We start from the raw sequence: 14,992 nt of genomic DNA on the forward strand, positions 1-14,992 counted from the left end.
AGAGCTACACTTGAGGATCTAGAGGGTCACGTGTGGCCTTGAGGTCATAGGTTCCCCACCTCTGACAAACTTGGTTGATCATCACACAATGTTTCTGTTACTGTGTCCAGTGTTTTCCTGGTTCTGCTTACTTCACTTTGCATCAATTGATGTCAGTCTTTCCATGATTTTCTGAGAGCATTCTGCTTGGCATTTCGTTTTTTCTTTTCTCTCTTTCTTTCTTTTTTTTTTTTTTACATAAAGTGCTTTTTTTTTTAATGGAACAAATTTTAAACAGATATACAATCAGGCTCAAGTTGTGCAGTTCATAAGCTTGGAAGAGAGGAGGAAAAAAGTCTTATTTAGCCAAGGACTAAGCTGACCTTGCCACCAGGTGGATTTCGTCTGGATGGTGCTGGTGTGGGTGCAGCTGGGCTGGGGAGAGGTGCGACAGGCATAGATTTCTCTTCATTCTGTCCCAGGGCAACCTGTAAGTCAGCCTCCATATTTCCATACATGTCATCTTTCCCCTTTGGACCTAAAAAATACCCAGAACCCATTTAAGATGAGTTTCTTCTCTGGAGTCCAGATGATTTAGCATTATCCCTACGAGACTCTTCTGACTTGGCCCAAGAAGGTTGATTTCTTCAGATGTTCCAAAAATATTAGATGCCATTTTGTTCTTTCTCACTGGTTGTTCTGTAGGCTCATCAAAGGCCAAAGTAAAATTAGACTCATTACCTGAAAGATGTGATTCCTGGGACCTATTCCTGCCATTGGGGTCTACACCCTTGAAGGTGGTGGTGGTGGTCATGGAGAAGTCAGAGCCAGAGTAGGGTCCTCCAGGAGGACAGAAGAGCAAACAGACTAAGAGCAAGGTGGCTCCTGGACAAGGTCCAACTGAACACACTCACAGACACACACACATACACACACCACCCTTTCTCAGCATTTCTTAAAGCACAATAGTATTCCATCACAATCACATGCCTCAACTTGTTCAGTCATTCCCCAATTGATGGGCATCCCCTCAATTTCTAACAGAATGTTTTTAAGTGTATAAAATTTAAGTGTACAAAATAATGTTATTAAATAAAACAAAATGCTTAGAATTACAAAGGAAATCAATTGAATTGAAATACATTTAACAAAAATTGTGTTGTTTTTTAAAGTTCAGAGACTCCAGGTTGGGAATCTCTACTTTAAAGGATTTGCCTTTGGCAGACCTGTTGAAGAGGATCTTGGAGGCAGAGGAAGCTCCTTGTACTCCAAAGAATGGGTTAAACCATGGAACCTGTCAAGGAAAGATAAGAAGATGAAGAGAGAAAAGGAAGAGCTAGTGATTCAGGGGGCAAGAAAGCAGCTGTTCATTGACCTGATACCAACAATACCGAGCTTTACTGTCTTCTGGGGGCAAATAGAAAAGATATTACATAAAACCTACCAAGACTTACCCAAGTACATGACAATTACCTACTTCTGTTCATTCACATGGGCGCAAACGTCACCACCAGAAGGAATTTAACAAATATTGCAAATGATATGAAGTATGGTTGTGTTTTCCTCACTGTTGCCCATAGGAGACAAGGGATACAAAAGAGAAAGATTAATTCGGGAAGTGAACAGCTGACTAAGAAGGTGGTGTATGAAAATAGGATTTGAATTTCTGGACTGTGGCCTAAAATATAGGGATGACAGATTCTTGGCCAGAGATGGAATACACCTAACAAAGCCTGGGAAGAATGTATTTGCTGAGCATCTTGAAAATCTAATCAAAATGGTTCTAAGCTACAAAGGAGGGGAGGGAGAATACAGCCTCTCTCTCTGCCTCTCTCTGTCTGTCTCTTTCTCTCTGTCTCTGTCTGTCTCTCATTCTCTCTCTCACTCACTCACTCTTTCTTGACAGAATAATAGATGGATAGGCACATACATACATATATATGTACAGATCCTTGAAATTAAATAACATAGAAAGTAGCTAAGAAGAAGAAAAAAGAATGAGAGTTGAGATACCCAGAAATTCACAGGAGATGAAATCCCAGAAAGGAGTTAGTAACAAAAAAAAAAAAGTCTTCATATGACTATGCACAGGTGCCCAAATCAGACAAGCAACCAGTAGAACTAGGGATTCTAATGCAAGGAGGCAAATTTGACCTCTCAGACTTTATGGGATGAAACTTATGAATGATCCATGGCTCTGGATGCATATTTCTTATTCAAAACAAATAGAATATGTTAAAAGGGAGGAAAGTAGCATTGTACATTAAGAAGATATACTCATATACTTTATATATAAAACAGAGAATATTTGGATGAAGGTCAATGGAGAAAGAAATAGAAATGATTTTGCCATTGTACTATTCTAAAGAACACCTATGCAGAAAGAAGAAATAGATGAGGAGTTTGGAAACAGATCAGTAACCTGGCACAAAGGCATGATATAGTAGAGATGGAGACTTTCAATTATTCAGACATCTTCCAGAACTCTTTCTCTGCCAAAAGCAGAACAGTTACTAATTTCTTGACTTGCCTTAGTGATAATCTAATCCTTTGAAAGGTGAAGGAACCAGTGAGGGGAAATTTTATTCTAGATCCAATTCTCTTTATCAGGGAGGAACTGGCTGCTGAGGTGTAAGCAATGGGAACCCTGGGAGGAAGTGATAGAGGAGAGGAAATCCAGGTATAGTCTGACATGCACCCTAGATTTTGGGAAGAGTTCTCAAAGAGTTAAGAAGAAATATGGATAGGATTTCAAGGGTTAAAGTGCTACAAGGAAAATTAATAGAAGAATGGAATTCTGAAGACACCAAGGGAAACAGTTCAATGATGAGGAAAAAAAAGAATAAGTCTGAAGAGACCCATATGGGCACTCAAGGAACTCATCAACCAATTCAGTTTTCAAAAGGAAATGAAAGCAAGACCAATTAATAGAGGATAAATCTAAAAGGGTGATGTCATTTTATAAAAAGTGGGGAATGATAAAGCTTAGAATGAGTTGGAGCTGCCAAGGGAAGCTAAAAACAAAAAAGGGAGGGTAGCTATATTAGATGGAAAGAGAGCTCAAGGAAAAGAACTGGAACTTTGCTTGGGGTCTAGATGACTCAGTGATAATGATGACAAAAGTTTGATTATTTTTTTGCTTCTGTTTTCTCTATCAGTCAGAAAGAACCTTGTACTGGAGATTGCAGAACAAATGGCTAATGGGGAGTCAATAGCCATGATAAGTAAAGAAATAAGAGAATGTCCAGCTTTCCTTGATAAAAGCAAGTCTCCTGGCCCAGTGAATTACATCGTCAGATACAGAAAGAGCTGATCGATATGACTATTGATGAACCACTTTCAGTGATCTTTGAAAGGGCATCAAAAATGGGATAGGTCCCACAATCCTGGGGAAGGGCAAATGTGGTCACCATTTTCATAAAAGGGAAGAGAATAGCCTGACCCCAAAGTGAACATTCAGCTCACTCTTCTGGTGCTTTGGGTTTGAGAGCCAATGAAAATCGTTTTTCCCTTGAGTCACTGAAGAGAATCCATCCTCCAAACCCTACCCCCCAGAGAGGGCTCCCCATGAGGACAAAGCTGTAGTCTTTGACAAGGGAAACCAGAGAAGCCAGAGTCCTCTGGGGAGCCAGGATTTCATTGTCCTGTCTGTGGGAATCAAAGGGGTCTCCCCCTGCCTGAATTGCCTATCTATTCTCACAGCTGGGAGAAGGCTTAGGAACACAAAGGAACTGGTAAAGGGTCCTGACCACCTTCAGGGCCTCCACCCTCAGGAAAGACTCCTGGGTTCTGTGACAAAAACACCCACTCAGCTGTGTGTGTGAGTGTGTGTGGGTGTGTGTGTGTGGTGTGTGTAAACCAAACAAAGCCCCTGTCATTGGGGAGCAGGAGAGATGGAGGGGGATGGCTGCACAGCTTTGAAACTGGATAGGGAAGTTCTCTTTCATTTGCACTTTACATCCAGCCTGCTCAGCCTTCCCCTTTGCTCTCTAGATTCTCAATTTCATCACTCATTCATTAATCCCACAAACATTTGCTAAGCATTGGCTGCATGCAAGCCACAGTGAGATGTCACTGGTGTTCAATCATTTTAATGGTATCTGATTCTTCGTGACCCCATTTAGGGTTTTCTTGGCAAAGATACTGGAGTGGTTTGCCATTTCCTTCTCTGGTTCATTTGACAGATGAGGAAACTGAGGCAAGCAGGATTAAGTGACTTGCCCAGGGTCATTCAACAAGGCAGATTTGAACTCAGGCTTTCCTGACTCCAGGACTATCCACTGAGCTCTCACTGATACAAAATTCAATATCCTGTTGTATCTTTCCTGATCCTCCTAGCTACTGGTGCCTCCACACTATCGCTGTGTCTATTTCATACCTACCTACAAAAGCCAGATTGTAAGCTTCTCATTTTTGCCTTTTCATACCTAGTCCTTAGCCTAGTGCCTGGACACTAGGCACACAAAATAGCCTTGCCTGAAGCCTGAGCTTAGCTCTGCATTCAGCAAGCAATTCCTTAAACTCAGGGCCAAGAGGCTTGAAATATTGTCAATGTCCCCACATTAACTGTGTCTACTAGCAAGTGGAAGCAACCAACCACCAACGCTCCCAGCAGCCCTAAGGAGGTCAGAGTGTAAGAGTTCAGCCTGCTCCTTCTCACCTCGTTCTTATTGCAGAAAAGAAATAACCTAAAAGATAGGCCCAGAGACTGGCCTGAGAGATTCCCTTCCTTATAGAGGTGACACAATCCCTGTCCTCTCTTTGACATTCGTTGGCTCATAACTCTAGAGCTGAAAAGGAACTTAGAGACCATCTAATCCAAATGCCTGGTTTTTACAGATAAGGAAACTGAGGTGCAGATAGTTTAAACAATTTGCTCAAGGCCAGAAAGAAAATGTTGGAGCTGGGATCTGAGCAAAGCCCTCTCACTCCAGAACTTTCTCCTTCCTTCTTAGGTAGGAATCATGGCATTAAAGCCTGAAAATCCTCTTCCAAATCACAATCTCTCATCCTCTCCCTGGACCTCATCTGCCTCTGGACATGCTTTCACCCTCATCAGGACCTCCAGTTCTTGTCTCTCTTTTAATTCTCCCAGACCATCCCTCCTCTTCTGACCCCTCCATGCCCGTGTAACTTGGGTCTCCAGATAAGCCCAGGACATTGTGCATGGTGCTGCCTATACATGACATCAGAGTGGTAGAGAGAAGGCTAACGCCATGCTTCAGACCCAAGCAAGGGGCAGAGCTGCTGGAAGAGCTTTGGAAAGAGAAGACATTCTTCTTGGAGAGATTCTTTGGATTCAGCTCCAGGAAAGAGTTGGAACACTGGAAGCTGCAGGTGTGTAGAGGAAGCTACCTCTCATATCGTTCCTCAGCTCTGTGTCAACATTCTCTCCAGCAATCCAAAGTCTTGCCTAAACAGCAGTTTGCAAAACATCCCAGGCTTGGCTAGAAAACTGGGTTACATGTGGAGCCCTTGTCCTTCCATTGTTCCAATTTTGGCTCTTCTCCATTATTTCCCTTTTTCAGCTCCTGATCCTAATTACTGGATGCAGCTGAAAGAAGTCACAACGCTATCCTAAAATCTGTGCTGCAAAATTTGTCCTCTCCCCTCACCTTAGCACAGTTCCTTCAGCTCAGATTAACTATCACCCTCCCCAGCTCTCAGCTTCACCCCCATCCTCCTACCCATGACTGAGCTCCCCTCCTATTTCACTGAGAAAATGGAGGCCATCTGTCTGGAACACCCTCCTGTCCCCTCTAGCACCCTCAGCACTGTCTTCACTCAGCTGGTGCTCCTTCCCCCCACACTCAGAGGATGAAGGGGTCCTTTGGCTGAAGTTAACAGCTTCGCTTAGGACCTTCATTCCAGTCATTCTCTGTGACGCTGCTCCATTTGTCATTCGTTCTCATCCATCTTCAAGCTCTCCCCATACTGACTCCTTCCCTTCTTCCTACAAATACAGCAGATATAGAGATTAGGAATGCAGCTACATAGAGGTGATAATCAAAGCCCTGGAGAGATGTGGAATTCCTCCACCACTATTCCCAAAATAAAATCCTTCCCTTAACATTCTTAAGCCAATATCCTGTTTCCTTCTCTTCACCATTAAATTTCTAGAAAGAGTAGTCTACAGTCACTAACTACCCACCCATTTCACCACCCACTCACTCCACAGTCCCCTGGCATCTGGTTCCTGTCTCCATTGAAACTTTAATGGATCTTTGATCTCTGTGATATGAACATTTCCTCCAGTGATACAGACCAAGCTCATCCTCGAATTCTCATCCTGCACGACTCTTGTCCTGTCCTCCCTTGAACCCTCCTATCAAATGCATAGACCCCACACCCCTATGGCTACCTACCTCTTGTCCTTCACCCTAGCTCCATGAGAAGTCCCATAACAGCTGCATGCATTCTACTGAAACTGCACTCTCTCCCTCTCTCCTCCTCTCTCCCTCTGTTTGTCTCTCTGTCTCTCCTCTCTCTCTGTATCTCTCTGTCTCTCCTCTCTGTGGCTCTGTCTCCCTGTCTTTCTCTCCCCTGTCTCTATCTCTGTCTCTCTCTGTCTCTTTCTCTGTCTCTCTTTGTCTGTCTGTCTGTCTGTCTGTCTGTCTGTCTCTCTCTCTCTCTCTCTCTCTCTCTCTCTCTGTCTTAAGTGGTTAAGATCCACTCAACTCAATCTGTAAATCCTAAGGTTTCTATAAAGGGGCAGAACAGAACCAGGAAGAATTTTCGTAAAATCAATCAGATACCATTGTTTGCTGTATTACTTGACCACCTATGACCCTCTAGGTAACTTTGAGGGGCACAATGCTGCCTAAGTTGTAGCAAAAGACCCTTATGTGTCTTCCTGTAGCCTGTGTGCTCCATTGCTCCTACAGAAATTCCCTCCTCCCCTTCCAGGCAGGCCCTACCAAACTTCACTTGCTGCCTCAGACCTGGCCTCATATCCCAGTTCCAGCCCTGGGGCTCTGAGTTTATGATTGGCAAGAGTTCCACTCCTTTAGCCAGCCAAGTTCAGAGCCCCACCACTACTCTCTGGCCATCTTCCTGCTATGCTGTCACAGCTCTGGGAATAATAATTAAATCAACACTAGCATTCCTGGAATGGACATTCAATCAATTGCCCTATGTCTGCACTCACCATCCCTGTAACTTCCCAAGGCAAGCCACCCCCTCCTGGCTATCACTTCAAGTAGTAAGGGATAAGAGAAAGAGACCAAATTCTATGGACAGAAGTCCCAGGTTCAAATTTGGTCATATTTGCTCACTACCTGTATGACATGACTGAATCACCTAATCCTTCTGGGCTTTAGTTTCCTCATCTATAAAATGAAAGTATTGGTCTCTGAGGCCCCTTCTCAGTTTGAAGCTAGGATCTTCTGAGTCTCTGATGCTACCTGAGTAACCCTGGAAAATTTGTTCACATCCCTGGCCTCGGTTTCCTCATCTGTGAAATGAGGGTGTCCAATTAATTGACCTCTGAGTGCTGCTAGATCTAGATTCCTTTCTATATGTGCTATCTTTCCCTTTTTGAAATGAAAACTCCTTGAAGGTAGGAATTACCCTTTCTGTGTGTTATAATTCCATACCTAAGCACAGTTATTGGCACATAGTGAGCATTAGGTAAATGTTTTTCTATTAATATATTCATTCGGAGACCTAGCTTGGAAAATCAAATTAAACTGGTTGTGCTGAGGTAATAAAGCAGAGTGACAGTCATGTGAGTGGAAAGAGACAAACACCAGAGATCAAGTCCATCCCCTTCATTTTACAGAGGAGAAAACTGAGGCCCAAGGAAGCTAAATGACATGTCCAAGGTCATACAGGTAGGAAATGACAAAGGCAATTTTTGAACCCAGGTCCTCTGGACACGTTGAATTTGAGACTCTGATTGGATTGGAGATGTCCAGTGGAAAGTTGGTAATATAGAACTAGTATTCAGGAGAGGAATTATTACTCATCCATCAACCTTTTCCCATCTAGGACATCACATGGGGACCAGCATAGCACTGAGGTTGCTCCTCTAAAAAAAGGTGATGCTGAATCTATTCAATCTAATCCAATGGCACTACTTAGCACCCAATTACAGGGGAGGAAGTGAAAGGAAAAAAAGAGTTAAAGAGGATTCTGAGGTTTCCCTGTATAGGGAGGCCATTGATAGAAGAATGGAAGTTGAAAAGAAAAGGAGGTTTTAGGGAAAGGTGAAAAACTCTGCTTTGAGATACTCAGTGGAGATGTCTAGGGGGAGATAGCTAACTAAAGGAAAGGCTGGAGATGAGGGAATCAGTGAACAAGATGGACTCCCATTCACCCACCTCCTTTTCTTCCCATAAGACCAATTCTAAGCTCCTTTGAGAAGACGGTTTTAGGACTGTGCAATGCCTACAGAAAATGTCCTTCTGTGCTATTAGGGGTTCCCCATTGGATGCCTAGTGGGAACCGAAGATCCCTATCCCTGTCACCTCTATGGCCAAATCCCACTGAGTACTCTCTCACCTATGTTTTGAGAGACCAAAGCAACTGGCATATGATGAGGAGCAGAGACCAGAACCCTAGGAGTGGGAAGGGGACACCTTCTGGGGTTCTTTGATTAGAAATTGGTTGACCATCTTCATATCCCCACTTCTTTGGAGGGTTAATTCAAGGCAGTAAGGATTTTTCTTTCATTCCTATAGGGAATGCAGATATGTAGTCCTCACAGGGTCTATGGTCTCACAGCTGAAGTGAGAATAGAACACAAGACATCATAGCAACACGGGAGAAACAGACAGTAAGTCCCACATTGATTGGACTTGAACTGGACCTTGAAGCATAGGTAAGGTCTGGAGACAGAGGAGGATATTCTCATGTAGTGAGTAGGGGGAGACAGAACAACATTGAGATGGGTGGACTGTATTTGGACTTACTAAACAATTTGGAATCCTCTCTCAGACACTCCCAATGTGACCTTGGATAAATCACAACCTACCTGTGCCTCAGTTTCCTCCTATGTAAAATAAGGGGCCTGGACTACAAGGTCTCTGAGGTCCCTTCCAACTCTAGCTCAATGATCTTGCCCCTTAATTATATACTTGCTGAAAGGGACAAAAAAAAATTGATGTAAGGAACAATGATAGAAAAAAATCAGTTCAGGAAAAAAAATGTTCCCTCAGCTAAAAATTCTTTTTTTAAAAAATTTATTTATTTAACTTTTAACATTCATTTCCACAAAATTTTGGGTTCCAAATTTTCTCCCCATTTCTCCCCTCCCCCCACCCCGAAACACTGAGCATTCTAATTGCCACTATCACCAATCTGCCCTCTCTTCTATCATCTCTCCCTTCCCTTGTCCCCATCTTCTCTTTTGTCCTGTAGAGCAAGATAACTTTCTATACCCCATTACCTGTATTTCTTATTTTCTAGTAGCAAGAACAGTACTCAACAGTTGTTCCTAAAACTTTGAGTTCCAACTTCTCTTCATCCCTCCCTCCCCACCCATTCCCTTTGGGAAGGCAAGCAATTCAATATAGGTCATATCTATGTAGTTTTGCAAATGACTTCCGTAATGGTTGTGTTATGTAAGACTAACTATATTTCCCTCCATCCTATCCTGCCCCCCCCCCCAATTGCTTCTATTCTCTCTTTGGATCCTGTCCCTCCCCAAGAGTGCTGACTTCAAATTGCTCCCTCCTCCCATTGCCCTCCTTTCCATCATCCCCTCCACCCTGCTTATCCCCTTCTCCCCTACTCTCCTGTATTGTAAGATAGGTTTTTCTTACCAAAATGAGTGTGCATTTTATTCCTTCCTTTAGTCGAATGTGATGAGCATAAACTTCATGTTTTTCTCTCACCTCCCCTCTTTTTCACTCCACTAAAATGTCTTTTGCCTACCTCTTTTATGAGAGATAATTTGCCCCATTCCATTTCTCCCTTTCTCCTCCCAGTATATTTCTCTCACCACTTAATTTCATTTTTTTAAGACATGATCCCATCCTATTCCATTCACTCTGTGCTCTCTGCCTCTGCGTGTGTGTGCGTATATGTGTGTATGTGTGTATGTGTGTGTATGTAATCCCACCAACTACCCAGATACTGAATAGTTTCAAGAGTTACAAATATTGTCTTTCCATGCAGGAATGTAAACAGTTCAACTTTAGTAAAGTCCCTTAAGACTTCTCTTTGCTGTTTACCTCAGCTAAAAATTCTTGAGGAGAGATTCAAACTGTTCTGAAGACCTGAGAGAAAACTGGGCCTCAGACAAATGAACTGAGAATCTCTTTGAGGGAAGAACACTGAGTTAAAGGTAGCTGCAATGCACTGTGGACCATCAGTTAATTTGCATGTGACTCTTTGCGGAATCTTGAAGGATATCTCTGATAAACTATTAATCAAATAACTCCTTGGAGAATATGCAATGATTACCTAAGGATTGATCCCAGGTCTAAATCTTTCATACCTAGCTTCTAGGATTTGTGGAGAAAACTCCCATCATTAGGGGCAGGGGTGAGGGAAGAGAGGGTTCCAAGTACTTCCATGGAAATGAAGAGTCACAGGTCTTTAAGACTCTCTAGGAATATCTCTGTAAGAATGACTAGGATAGGGGATTCTCCCCAATCTCCAGGAGGATGTCAATCAATGACCAGCTTGAAGCATATTTTCTTTGGGGAGGGGAGATAACCTAAGAATGGTCTACAGGCATTGGGCTGAGCCTTAGTGAAGAGAGAAGGGATAGGCATGCCTAGTGTTCTGGATGTTTTTTTCCCCATATTCCCTTCACCCCATAGGCAATAAGGCCCTAAGCACACTTCCCTGATATATCTGCTGGGACCCTATCCCTTACATTTCTCCACACTTAATGTGCTCCAGAGATCTTAGACAGGAAATCACTCTTCTCTGATCTGATATAGTCTAACTCTTCGTGATGCCATTTGGGCTTTCTTGGCAAAGATACTGGAGTGGTTTGTCATTTCCTTTTCTAACTCATTTTACAGATGAGGAAACTGAGGCAAATAGGTTTAAGTGACTTGTCCAGGGTCACACAACTAGACTGAGGCCAGATTTGAACTCAGGAAAATAAGTCTTCCTGATTCCAAGCCCAGCACTCTATGTACTATGATGTCCAATAAGAGCTTGCACTTACACAAGGGCAGCTAGGTGGTGCAGTGGATAGAGCACCAATGCAGGAGTCAGGAGGACCTGAGTTCAAATCTCACCTCAGCACTTGACACTCACTAGCTGTGTGACCTTGGGCAAGTCACTTAACCCCAATTGCCTCATCCTGGGTCATCTCCAGCCATCCTGATGCATATCTGGTCACTGCATTCAGATGACTCTGGAGGAGAAGTGAGGCTGGTGACCTGCACAGCCCTCCCTCACTCAAAACAAAGTCAAGTGCAAGTCATGTCATCATTTCTCTAATGGCATGGTCTTCTTCAGCAACGAAGGACAAACACACACACACTTACACAGGTGTCCCCAATGTCTTAGTTCAATCTTAAGCTAGTAAAGCTTTCTAGTGCTTCAAGGTTTGCAAAATATTTTAGGAATCCTGATAAATAAGGGGGGAAAGGAAGTTTGGAGCCAGAATATGAGGGTTTGCTAACCACCAGTTTGAGAGTTTGTATCGTATCTAACAGAGAAGAGGAAAACCCTGGAGCAAGGGAATGACACGGTCATGGCTAGGCCTCAGGAAGAAGTCATGCTACAGGTCAATTCAACCTTTCCCTAGAAGATTTCCAGGGGACTATTTCTTTCTAAGGAGTTGATATATCCATTCCCAGGGTGGAATGAGAAAATAGCCCTTGAGAAGGTAAGGATAGAGGGGGGAAGGGGAAAGATGAATTAAGCTGGGGACTGGGTCTCTTGTGGAGGGGGACGTGTAGGAGCTTCCATGGTCCCCAAGAGCAAGAATTCAACATCTTTGTGCCTTGGACTCCTTTGTCAGCCTGATGAACTCTATCCCCCATTCTCAGAAGAATGTTTTCAAATCATGAAAGGAAATGCTAAATTTCAGTTAGAGTTTGAAAAATAAAGATGTACTTTTTTTCTCATCCAAGATCATAGACACCCCCCAACATCTGTCCAGGTTAAGAACCCCTGATTTACAGTCTAGTGCTTTCTCACCCCATTATCCTACACTCTGCCCTGACCAAGCCCTAAGGGATACAGTTGAAAAAGCAGGAGTCTAAGGTTTAATCAACTGGCTGTTTGCTATTTGTGCCATTGCCTCCTAAGAGATATGCAGGAGCTCTGCATTACTTGGCTCCATGACCCCAAAGAAGCTGTCTCAGTTCATCCCTCCTCCAGCTTCCACCTTCTACTTCCAATTAGAGAAAGCGAAGATGAATGGGACGGGAGAAAGGGGAGTGGGATTTGAGAGGGAGAGTGGCCCCAGTATGATTGATTCTCTGCCTAGATCTGTCCTTTTCCTTCTGGAACCAGCTGCTGTGAAGACTCCAGAGGAGGGGGGTTGGTATGAGAGCTAATTCCATCCCTGAAACCTGCTGATCAGATTTTAGCCAGCAAAACAAGCCACAATGAGGTTCTCTACAGCAAACCTCCCCCTGGAGCTAGCCTGCTTATCTGGTATAGAGCTAGAAGAGACCACGGACATTGCTCTAATTCAGCATTCTCATTTTACAGAAGAGAAACCTGAAGCCCAGAGGGGCAAATTGACTGACCCAGGGTCATCTAATCTACCGGTGACTGACAGATTCGAAATGAAAACCCAGATCTTCTAACTTCTAGTTATTCAATCGGCCGACTAACAATGCCTGGACAGCTTTCCTTCTTTACATCCCCCTCCTACAGTCTTCTTCCTCAATTTCAAGCACCATCTTTTATATGAAACCTTTGCTGATCTGTCCCACTGCTGGTACCCTCCCTCCCAAATTACCTGAGATTTAACAACTTTATATACATTTGTGTTGATTCTGTTAATATTTAATCAAGTCATTGTTGTTATTCTTTTAATTTGTATCCCTGGTACTTAATACATAGTAGGCACTTAATAAATCCTTCTAATTATTAAGTTATAGTTATATAAAACAAATAATTGTGAAGCAAGCTCTGTGCTAAGCACTAGAGATCCAAGGAAAAAGTAAAAACTGTCTCTGCTCTCAAGGAGTTTACATTCATGGGGGGAGACAATATATACAAACACAGATATCTACAAGATAACATACTAAGTAAATAGGAGGAAATTTTAGAAGGAAAGGCTTGGACATCATCTAGCTGAGCCCAGATCCACATCTATACCACCTTAGGAGATAGAGAATGACAATTCTGTCATTCCACATAACTACCTAACGGGTAAATCATAGGATCACCAATTTAGACTGGCAAGGAAATCTCAGAGGTCCCCTCATTTTACATCAAAAGGAAGTGGATCCTGGGAAGGTGAAGTGTCAATGTCACATTCGTTGTAAATTCCAGTGTTGGGATTTGAAACCAGGTCCTCTGATTCCAAATCCAATACTCTTTAAATGGGCCACACTGACTCAAAGATGAGAACAACCCTCAAGCAAGAATTGAACAAGTGGATGAAGTTGACCCCAGGGTATAAGACTGAGAAAGAATCTAGAGAATGGATTGGCTAGGAGAGGCAAAACACCTTCTTATGGGTACCTAGAAGACGTGAGAGTCCAACTGGGCCTCAGCAGATGAGTATAATTTGCATAGGTGAAGGGTGGACATGGAGCATTTCAGGAAGGAGAAGTGGATTATGGCTCAGTAGACAGCAGCTAAAATAGTCTGACTGGAGTAGGGGTTTAGTATAGGCAGTTGTGGAATGTAAGATTGGAGCAATATTGCTGAGGATTGGGAACACCAATCAAAAGAAGAGGGTATTGCCTCCTGCCTTCCTCAACTTCCTCAAATGAATGTGACCTTGCCCTACTTTAAACCTGAGTAGAACAGAATGAACTATACTGCAACCTTAGAGTTGGAAGGGACCTTAGAGTACCCCAATTCCAGCTGCTTTCATTTTATAGAAAAGGATACTGAAATACAGAAAGGTTGTTTGTCTGTAGCCACACGCTGAGTCAAGAGCAAAGACTGGAGTAGAATCCCAAGATCTAGATTCCTCAGCCCCATGATCCATCCACTAGGGCACACAGGATAATCATACTGCCATCGTTTTCTGTCACTTTATCATTAGCATATGTTTTTATTGCACCCCAGAGGTGGAAGAAACTCCAGAGGACATGTAGTCCAAGCCACACCTGAACAAAAATCTTCTGTATGGATCCTCAACAAGTGGCTACCCAGCATCTATTTAAACACCTCCAATGAGAGGGAACCCACAATTACAGTATCAGAACTGGATGACACATCATCAACTATCTAAGCCAATTCACATTACTGGCCAGTTAGCCAGGTTCAGACTCTAGGAGTCATCTTTGGCTCTCCCTTCCTTGCCTTTCATAGATAATCAATCCTGAAGTCTGGTAGAGTTTTTCTTAGAAATATCTCTCACATCTGTCCTCCTCCTTCCATTTCCACCTCAGTCAATGGAGTCCAATACCTCATTACCTCATTCAGGCAAGTAGGCAACAAGCATTTATTAGGTGCTTATTGTGTGCCAGGTACTATGCTGAGCTCTGGAGATATAAGAAAAAAAAGATCCTTGTTCTCAAGGAGCTCACATTCTAATGGAAGTGAAGACATGCAAACAACTGTGTATGTATAAGATAGACACATATACAGGGTGTTGCAAAAGTCTTAGTGATGTTTCAAGCTATTAGAGCTTCAGACTTCTAGAATATCCTGGAAAAAGAAACAGAGACAGAGACAGAGGGAAGGAGAGAAGGAAGGAGAGAAACAGAGGCAGAGAGAATAATGTAAGTAAATGGGGAATGATCATTTGAATTACTGCAACAGTGTCCTGACTGCCTCTAGTCTCCCCCTTGTCATTCTGTCTAGTGCACCCAGATCAAGTAAATCTTCCTAAAAGGTTGCTTTCATCAGGGCATTTCATTGCTCAAGAACCAACAATGGCTCCCTATTATATTATATTATATTATATTAT

General features: G+C 42.9%; 1 pseudogene; it reads right to left on the bottom strand.

Annotated features, from left to right (window-relative positions):
- Positions 1–341: 341 nt before the first annotated feature.
- LOC140523468 (jupiter microtubule associated homolog 1 pseudogene) lies at positions 342–808 on the bottom strand (annotated as a pseudogene).
- Between the last annotated feature and the right edge of the window lie 14,184 nt (positions 809–14,992).

Source organism: Notamacropus eugenii, chromosome 2 (assembly GCF_028372415.1).
Source record: "Notamacropus eugenii isolate mMacEug1 chromosome 2, mMacEug1.pri_v2, whole genome shotgun sequence".
In the NCBI taxonomy this organism is placed as follows: domain Eukaryota; kingdom Metazoa; phylum Chordata; class Mammalia; order Diprotodontia; family Macropodidae; genus Notamacropus; species Notamacropus eugenii.